The sequence below is a fragment of the Haplochromis burtoni genome, unplaced genomic scaffold, assembly GCF_018398535.1.
Source record: "Haplochromis burtoni strain Fernald_Lab_line unplaced genomic scaffold, NCSU_Asbu1 Contig_4, whole genome shotgun sequence".
Lineage (NCBI taxonomy): Eukaryota > Metazoa > Chordata > Actinopteri > Cichliformes > Cichlidae > Haplochromis > Haplochromis burtoni.
The window spans coordinates 3606003-3615247 of NW_024582365.1; the positions used below are offsets into that span (position 1 = coordinate 3606003).

General features: G+C 39.5%; 2 protein-coding genes across 7 annotated transcripts in view; one reads left to right on the top strand and one right to left on the bottom strand.

Moving 5' to 3' along the window:
- The window catches only part of macrod1 (mono-ADP ribosylhydrolase 1), a 147068-nt gene that overhangs the window by 54914 nt on the left and 82909 nt on the right, over positions 1–9245 (top strand). The gene's annotated exons all lie outside the window — the stretch shown is intronic.
- flrt1b (fibronectin leucine rich transmembrane protein 1b) overlaps positions 1–9245 on the bottom strand; it is a 39281-nt gene that overhangs the window by 23248 nt on the left and 6788 nt on the right. The window lies entirely within an intron of this gene.

A 9245-nucleotide genomic window follows, 5' to 3' on the forward strand; every position in this document is an offset into this window, starting at 1 on the left:
CCACATGTCATTGCAACACTAATTTCTGCTGCAGGCAGAGCACTCAGACTGTTGCAACAGATGCAAACTGTGGTGCAACTAATACGAAAGTGGAAAACGTAGACAACATTGAGCTTTTGTAATACTCGTACCTTTACACATTTTGGGTTCGTGTGAGGTATTCCTTTTTAAAAAAAAATCATTTTAGATTCTCATTGATGTCACATATTGTTACGTGTTTTGAGTAATTTGCAACACACACAAAGAAAGACTCACAGAGGGGAAAAAAAATGGAGGATGTCACCCATCATGAAAATCCCATGTTCAGAAATGGGATGATGAATGGCTCTTGATACCCAAAGTAATCACTAAACCCTGGCCGTAGGTTCCTGATTTATTCATTAATACTTTCATACCTGTCCCTCTCCATTAGCTTTCAGAGCCTTTGATCCGAGAAGGATCAAAAAGAAATCCCTCTTTGCCTCGACTGAACTCCTCATCCAGACGATCGCATCTTTGGTCTTTGCGTTTCCTTCACCACTGGGCTTATTTTCTTTACAAACATTTTCTTTCTACAATGATTTTTGACACGGTAACAACCACAATTTGTCAGAAACTTCAGCTCACAGTGATGCAGTGTGATACTTTCTAATTACCTCCCATTAACCTCCAGTAAACACGCTTAATCACAACAGTTCATCTGTGGTTTTCTTCAGCATGAGGTGCTACTGCTATTGGTAATTCTGGAGGTGTTTAACGCAGTAAGAACAGCAGAGGTGAAACCTTTTTGGCTAATTTGTTGATTAGGCGACCCACAGAAAATTATTGGCATAATTACTGTGATAATCAATTAATTGCTTCAGTAATAATGCAGGTTAAATGCCTGGATATTTGCTGGTTTGAGTGGCTGAATTGTTAGAATTTGGTCGGTTAGTTCAGAATGGGGCTTCTGGAAGTGTATCACTCCCAAATCTCAGTTTCCTGCATTGGCTTTCAGTAAAATACAGAACTGAATTCAAAATATCGCCAATCGTTTATAAATCACTAGACGGCTAGGGCTCTAAATCTATATCTGAGAGTTTAATGGACACAAAGTTGATCTCTAAGATCTGCAAGATCCCGGTCACCTAGAAGGTTCACAGATCTGAACCTAAACAGGGCAATAAGGTGTTTTGCCTCTATGCTGCTCAACGCTGGAACCAACTACCCACTGAGGTCACATCATCTCCAACACTAGCTATTTTTAAAAAGAAGATAAAACAGCTTTATCCAGGACTACTTTACTCCAGTGTTAATTTTGTCGAAGAATAATTAGTTTATATTTTAGTCATCATCTAATTCACAAGGACAGAAACTGTGATGAAATGTATTGGACGCGTTCTTCAATAAATAAAAACAATATGAAAATGTTCTGGAGAGACGAGATCCAATGAGAACTGAATAGGTTGTGTAGAAAGGCGGGACGAGTTTGCACGTGATCCAATCAGAAGTAATCTCCTTGTCCAGTAAGGTCAGAAGGGCACATTTGATCTGATGGTAGGGCTAGCTCCCACACTCCCTGTTTCTCATAATGACGCGACAAAATGTCAGCGCTAGGTGGAAGAGAAGAGGAGACATATGGACGCATTTTGCATTGTAGTAAAAACAAGATAAACTTTCACGCTTTTAACTTTTAGTCTGCTGAATCTTTAGATTTGAAAATTTTACATTTAGTCTATAATAACCTAAAATGATCTAATAATTTAAATTATGATTAAAACTAAATCAAGATGAACACTGCTTTTAACTAACCAGATCGCTGTACCATCATCATTATTAATTTGATTATTTTGGTGTTACGCCATCTCTTCTTTTATTTTTCATTTTAATTTTGTCTCATAAGGCACCTTGAATGACTGTAGTGTTTGAAAGGTGCTAAATATACATTATAAACTTGCCTTGCCTCATTATATATGATAGCTGATTTTCAGTATTGTGTGACTTCAGACTGTTAGACGTCAGCTAGTGTAATATAAACTACACGTAGGTGTGCGTAAAACAAATTGCCCATATTTTTTAAAAATGAGTCATTTTCTCTTCCATGTCAGAGGTTATTGTTAACTAAAGCCAAAGTTTAGACTGCATGTCTGAAAACTCTCATTAAAAAAAGAAGGCACGGCTCCATTTATTGACACCCTTTGTCAAACAGCTTCTCACCGTCTACCATATGTTCCTTAAATAAAACATCAGTGAAATTTTTACTTTTTAATAAACAGCCAGGGTTCATTGGTGCATTCCTGTCACGTCTGTTCAGTCTCTTTATGCATAAATGAGAATTTTAATGGAACAGAACGTAGCTTATTTCTTGTTTTCTGCTGTTACTCAGCTCATTCTGCCGTTTAATCACAGGTGCCAGTATTTCTGGGGGCGCCTTTGGCTGGTGTAAAGCTAGGTATGAGAACAGTGCGGACGCTCTGAAGTCATCTCTGCTGCTCAAACAAAAGCTCATCTCTGAACTTCCCTCTGCGTGACTCCTACGCTCTCTGACCCGCCTGCATCTCCCACACTCTTCCTCTGCTCCAACAAATAGACTGACGCACATACTCAGACACACACATGCACATAATGCAATATAACAGAGAATAATGCAAGGCCACTGTGTTTTTGTGCATGTACGTTTGTCTGAAAGCATCCCAAATTGTTAAAACCTTCCCGTGTGTAATGCATCCAATGCACTGCTGTTCTTATCTGGCGTTTCTGTGAGACATACAGTATTTATTTCAGGTTATCTGGGATTTGTATTTATTATGCCTTTCCAAGACGGTCTCAGCCAAAACATTGCATTACTGGATTGTTTCAGGGCCACATAGCCTCCTACAATAGCTTGCATAGAGAATAAATGGATATATCTTGGAACAACATGTCTTGAAACCAACATATCTAGTTCCTGGCCTTCCTGGTGTATGTAGAAAGCAGTGTTTCCTTCATTAACCCTCTCTCTATATATGTGTGTGTGTGTGTAATTTGATCACATGTGATTAGTGTGGTGTCTAAACAGTCCACAATCTGTCATCAGATTTGATTCACATGCCGTTAAATCCTGTCTGCTGTACTGAAACATGTGCCCTTTACCCTTTATTTTTTGACTAAGTGATAAAAGGGAAAGCAGAAGAGGGAGGTGAAATTAAAATTTTAACCACGCTGTGAATGGTAAAATAACTAATCTAGACCTTTAAGGGAAAACATATAACCAGCTAGTTGAAAGTTTACGTTGTACTAGCTGAGTAGTTCTACCGCCAGCTCCTGGTTTTGTTGTGATAGCTTAGATTTGATCTCAGTTCAGGCAAATAGTGAGCATGCTTATCATCACCATGTGTAAACAGTGCTACAGTTCAGTACAGTCTGTACTTTTTGAAGTTTTGAGGTCACAGTTCGGCACAATTTTCAGGAAAGCATCACAAACAAAGAAACTCAAAGAGCACCTCGATCAAAACGCCGACTGAAAGACTGAAGCCAATCAAAGACTAACACAAACATGATGAAAATCTAAATAATATGGCATCTCATCATTAAACAAATTAAACTAGACGGGCACTCAAATGTTATTGATTTATCTGGCAAATTTACAGAACGTTATCTGTAATGGGCTTTTGCTACACCTCTGCACTTTCATGAAAATCAGCCTGGCAGTTTTTGCATAATCCTGCTGGCAGATGAACACAAACCAACCAACAGCAGAGTTAAATTTACCATCAAGACAAAATTCTAATATACATCAACACCGCCTTACTTTTTGTCAACACTGATCCATCTGTTTTGAATAAACTTTATTAGAGATGTTGCTTGATTAAAATTAACTGGAGCCTTGATGCTTCTGTTCGAGGTAAGTTAGCACATTATACACGACAGAGTTTCTGCTGCTGTCATTCGTTTTGCGTTCAGTTGTTTACTACAGTGACTTTAGTCATGCTACCATGACTCAGGAAGCGCACGTATTTATGTTCAAATAAAGCTCTTTTAGCCCAGTTGAACTCTAAACAGCATATCTCATCTTTATGTAATGAACTTCAAGAATCTGAGTCAGTTTGGGACTCTTTGATGTTTCGAAGCATCAACGTTCAACCCCTACACAACATTCGAAGCACTGCATGAGCATTGTATAGCTGAAAGACGACAACATTTCCAAAATGGAACTCGCTCTCTAGATTTTCTTTTATGTGGATATTATCTTTTATAATCAAAACTCTTAAAAACAAGGAATTGGATTTGATTAAGGTGATGCAGATAACAAGTTAATACCTGATTAATAGGTTTCTAAAACAGATTTACACCACTCAGCGTGTGGTTTTTCAATTAGCAGCTTTTTCTAATCAACGCTGTTTTGTTTTGTTTTGTTTTTTTGTTTTTTTTTGTTAGTCTGGGACAAATATTTGCACATATGTGCTTCTGGCATGAACAACATGAGGGATCTGTACAGTACGATTGGTTATTCTGACTTCTAAAGAAGGAGCTCAGATCAGAGTTATAGATTTTTGTCATCATCAGTTTGACTGTTTACATCTAAATGAGCTTTGTGTTCTCCTCCTCGTGTTAAGAGAAGATAAAATGTGCCGTAATCATCAGTAAATTATCCTGGGTGCTGTCTCAGTCTGAGTCTCTGTAAAGCTGTTCAGGGCAGGGTTATGAAATCATTGTTTCGGGGGCGGGTTAAACTCTAAATCTGGCTACAAGTGCAGTATTTCCCACACATGTGGTGTGACTACAAAACACTAATGTGCAGGTATATGTGGAAGGCCATATATAGCAGACAACACTCTTCTGTTGGGTTGTTCTGTTTATTAGTTAAAGAAAGTGCATGTTTTAGTCCCACAGACTGTACCATTACATAAGCTTTTAAACTGCTGACAGGTGATGTGAATAACATCGATCATCTCACTAATAATAGTTTGCTGGTGTTTGTGGATGATGCCACCCACCAAGCACCAAGCACAACATCATGTGGTCCACCATACCATAAAGACTGCACGCTAGCAGGGCAAAGAATACCACAAACATCCCAAGGCATGCTCAGATAGTAAGATCTGCAGTAGGCCCAGGCATCACAGCACACCGCCAGAGGTCCCATGACTGGGGCCTGATGGGTCAGAGCTGGTTTAGAGAGGGAGCGAAGGAGACTTGCACAATATTAGACATTTACTTTTAATCTTGTAGCTGTCAGTATTGGTATATCAGCAAAAATACTGAGCTCTGTACTGTTTGTTTTTTTTTCTCCCCCCATTTGTATTCAATGACAAGACAATTTCCGCTCTTGCTGATCAATAAAGCCCAATTTGATCTGGTTCAGTTCATCTGGTTCATCAGTTTAACTTAACCATTTACCATCCTGAGACAGCAAAAGGTTTAACATAAATAAATAAATATATAAATGAACTGTCATGAAAAGGCCACAAGCCAGCGCCGGTCAGCATGGACATCATCCATTTACTCCAATTGGGTATTGATTTGGACGGGTACCAATTCCAGTATTGAATCATTAATAAAAGGAAATGTTAACAGCATGCCAGAGTCACTCAATTATTTACATTTTGCCGTGAAACATTAATGCTGAACGTCATGATTTTAGGCTTGGAAACAAATCGACGGACAGCGGTTAATAGCGATGTAAATCTCAGTAGATGTAAGCCACAGCGCTGTAATAAAGACGATAAAGGTCGGATTTAAAAAAAATAAATACAGAATCAGAGATCATCAAAGTAGGCATGTTAGATGTGACGGTAAAATAGCCCCAGGACAGCAGACATATTACTGAGATACATGAAGCAGAGTTTTGCCACAGGGAACCGACCCAGTGCCTTGAACGTGAGCGTGCAATCACTCAGTGGTAAACTGAACAAAGTGCCACCAGGGAAATAACGTCACTCCTGATCAAAACTGTGGGTAGTTACAACCCCCAAGGTCATACTGCTGGGGTTTTATATTTAACAGTACAGAATACACTGACTGCATATTGCACAGTCTAACAAGGACGGAGTAAAGTTTGAAGGAAAATATATTACATCAACAATTAAAAGAAAAGAAAAGACTGCATGTAATATTAACCTACTAAGACCTGAACTCTTCCACAGCATGCATTTTTAATTTCTCTTTGATATTTGGGCATATTGGGGCCCGATGAATGTAAAAACAAAGAATTACCAGATTTTTTTTTTTTACCTTAATTTTGTTTTTAAGAAAATAAGAGCCACATATGAGGATATTTGTTTAAAATTTCGATAGAACAGTAGCAGTATAATGTCCTCGTAAGTGGATATCAGGCCCATGTAGAGCAAAATTGAGTATTTTGGTCTAAATAACCCAAAACGTGATGTCCACATATGTGGACGCCAGGTCCTAGGAGGTTAATGGAGTTGGAAAGCCAACAGAAGATTGTAGCGCTGCAGTTCTTCCCATCCATGTGAAACCGCTCAGAGCCTTTCATGTGATTGTTGCGGTCATGCTTTGCTCTGATAATCCCGCCTTCTCAGCGCCACGCAGAAGACAGACAAAGTTACTGGTAGAAAGCTGAGTGTTTACCAGCTAAAGGCTCAGATGTTTCCCACCCTGCTGACTAAAGGTGAACCAGAAGAAGAGTGAATTTTGGACCTAAACTCATCAGTTGGCCAGAAATCAAATAAATGCTCATGTTGCTTGGTGTGTTTCTTTAATACACTCTATTCACCCAGTAAGTTTTTTGTTCATTTCTTCAAACTTGTTGCTGTGCCCTCAGTGTGACCTGGAAAAATATGTTAATTCTAAAAAAGCAGACTTGTTGTTTTCCGGTAAATCTAATTAGCTTTATACAAATTCCCCACTGAGCCTCAACTTAATAAAGGTCTGCTAGAAAAGCCTCCACTTTAAACAGTTAATATTCAGTGGGATAACATCTAATACCCTATGTGTTGTTTTAAAGCAGGCTCTAGGATCATACTTTTTAATAATGTGTTTTATTTGCCCAATAGTAGCATCAGCAACCCGATGGCACAGCTTAGTCAACATTGCTGATACAAGACTAAAAGCTGCTTTAACATTAATCTGTCTGGAGCAATTCTTTGAGTTCAATTAGGGCTACAGAAGTGTTAACAAAAGACACATGCTGTGCAGAGCGCACTGGCATTAACATATCTTTTAACACATGTGCTGCTGAAATTTTAACAAATCCTTGGCTGAGTTTGAGGATTTGGAACAGCTAAATGTAGTTTTGGAGGTGAAAGCAGGGTCTCTTGATAGGTTGAATGATGCCTGTAGCAGATTTCAGGGAAATGAAGAATGCTGCCATTCAGGCATGGGGATGATACTAATGTCTGCCAGGCTGAGGATGCACATCTGTTCCCAGGTTTTAGATTTGAATGTTTTTTTCCTGTAATTTCCCAGTCTAAAGTGTTTTTTTTCCTCCAACCCCTTGGTTTATTGTGCTTTTCAAATGGGGGGTTATATAAGCAGCGCTCCCCTAGTGCTTTCAGATGGGTGAATAAGAGGAGATCAAAAGGGAGGCGATAGAGGAAGAGTGTCTGCTGCCTTCACCTCGTCTTTATTCTCGCCACATTCTGCCAATGCAGTTCCTTCTAACTGCATGACTTGCCCTGGATTCTCTTTCTCTCTGCCTCTCTAGGACATTACACTTTAATCTCATGTTCTGTGCTTCTCTCTCTCTCTCTTTCTCCCCCTTTGCCTGTCACTGGCCTCTTTGCCTCTCACTCCCTCTCCTTGTTCCCCTTCCATCACTTCATCCATCCATCTATCCATCTCTCCCTTTCTTCTTTAATCCCATGTTCAACTGCTCTGGCCCCGAGAATCTCATTCTAATCTGGCTGTCTCGATATGACTGCTAATCCCGTACTGTACATGCACATGGGTGTGCATGCGCAGATGTACGTTTATGTTTGCACCCAGTTAGAGATCTTAGTTAGTTTTAATGAGACGAGTTACATGACGCAACATTTTGATTGTGTGTTTTAGTCTGCTTGGTGTCCTGCGCATCATGGAGCATCAAAGCACAGAGAGCCTTGAGACACTCTCACTAATAATAGTTTGCTGGTGTTTGTGGATGATGCCACCCACCAAGCACCAAGCACAACATCATGTGGTCCACCATACCATAAAGACTGCACGCTAGCAGGGCAAAGAATACCACAAACATCCCAAGGCATGCTCAGATAGTAAGATCTGCAGTAGGCCCAGGCATCACAGCACACCGCCAGAGGTCCCATGACTGGGGCCTGATGGGTCAGAGCTGGTTTAGAGAGGGAGCGAAGGAGACTTGCACAATATTAGACATTTACTTTTAATCTTGTAGCTGTCAGTATTGGTATATCAGCAAAAATACTGAGCTCTGTACTGTTTGTTTTTTTTTCTCCCCCCATTTGTATTCAATGACAAGACAATTTCCGCTCTTGCTGATCAATAAAGCCCAATTTGATCTGGTTCAGTTCATCTGGTTCATCAGTTTAACTTAACCATTTACCATCCTGAGACAGCAAAAGGTTTAACATAAATAAATAAATATATAAATGAACTGTCATGAAAAGGCCACAAGCCAGCGCCGGTCAGCATGGACATCATCCATTTACTCCAATTGGGTATTGATTTGGACGGGTACCAATTCCAGTATTGAATCATTAATAAAAGGAAATGTTAACAGCATGCCAGAGTCACTCAATTATTTACATTTTGCCGTGAAACATTAATGCTGAACGTCATGATTTTAGGCTTGGAAACAAATCGACGGACAGCGGTTAATAGCGATGTAAATCTCAGTAGATGTAAGCCACAGCGCTGTAATAAAGACGATAAAGGTCGGATTTAAAAAAAATAAATACAGAATCAGAGATCATCAAAGTAGGCATGTTAGATGTGACGGTAAAATAGCCCCAGGACAGCAGACATATTACTGAGATACATGAAGCAGAGTTTTGCCACAGGGAACCGACCCAGTGCCTTGAACGTGAGCGTGCAATCACTCAGTGGTAAACTGAACAAAGTGCCACCAGGGAAATAACGTCACTCCTGATCAAAACTGTGGGTAGTTACAACCCCCAAGGTCATACTGCTGGGGTTTTATATTTAACAGTACAGAATACACTGACTGCATATTGCACAGTCTAACAAGGACGGAGTAAAGTTTGAAGGAAAATATATTACATCAACAATTAAAAGAAAAGAAAAGACTGCATGTAATATTAACCTACTAAGACCTGAACTCTTCCACAGCATGCATTTTTAATTTCTCTTTGATATTTGGGCATATTGGG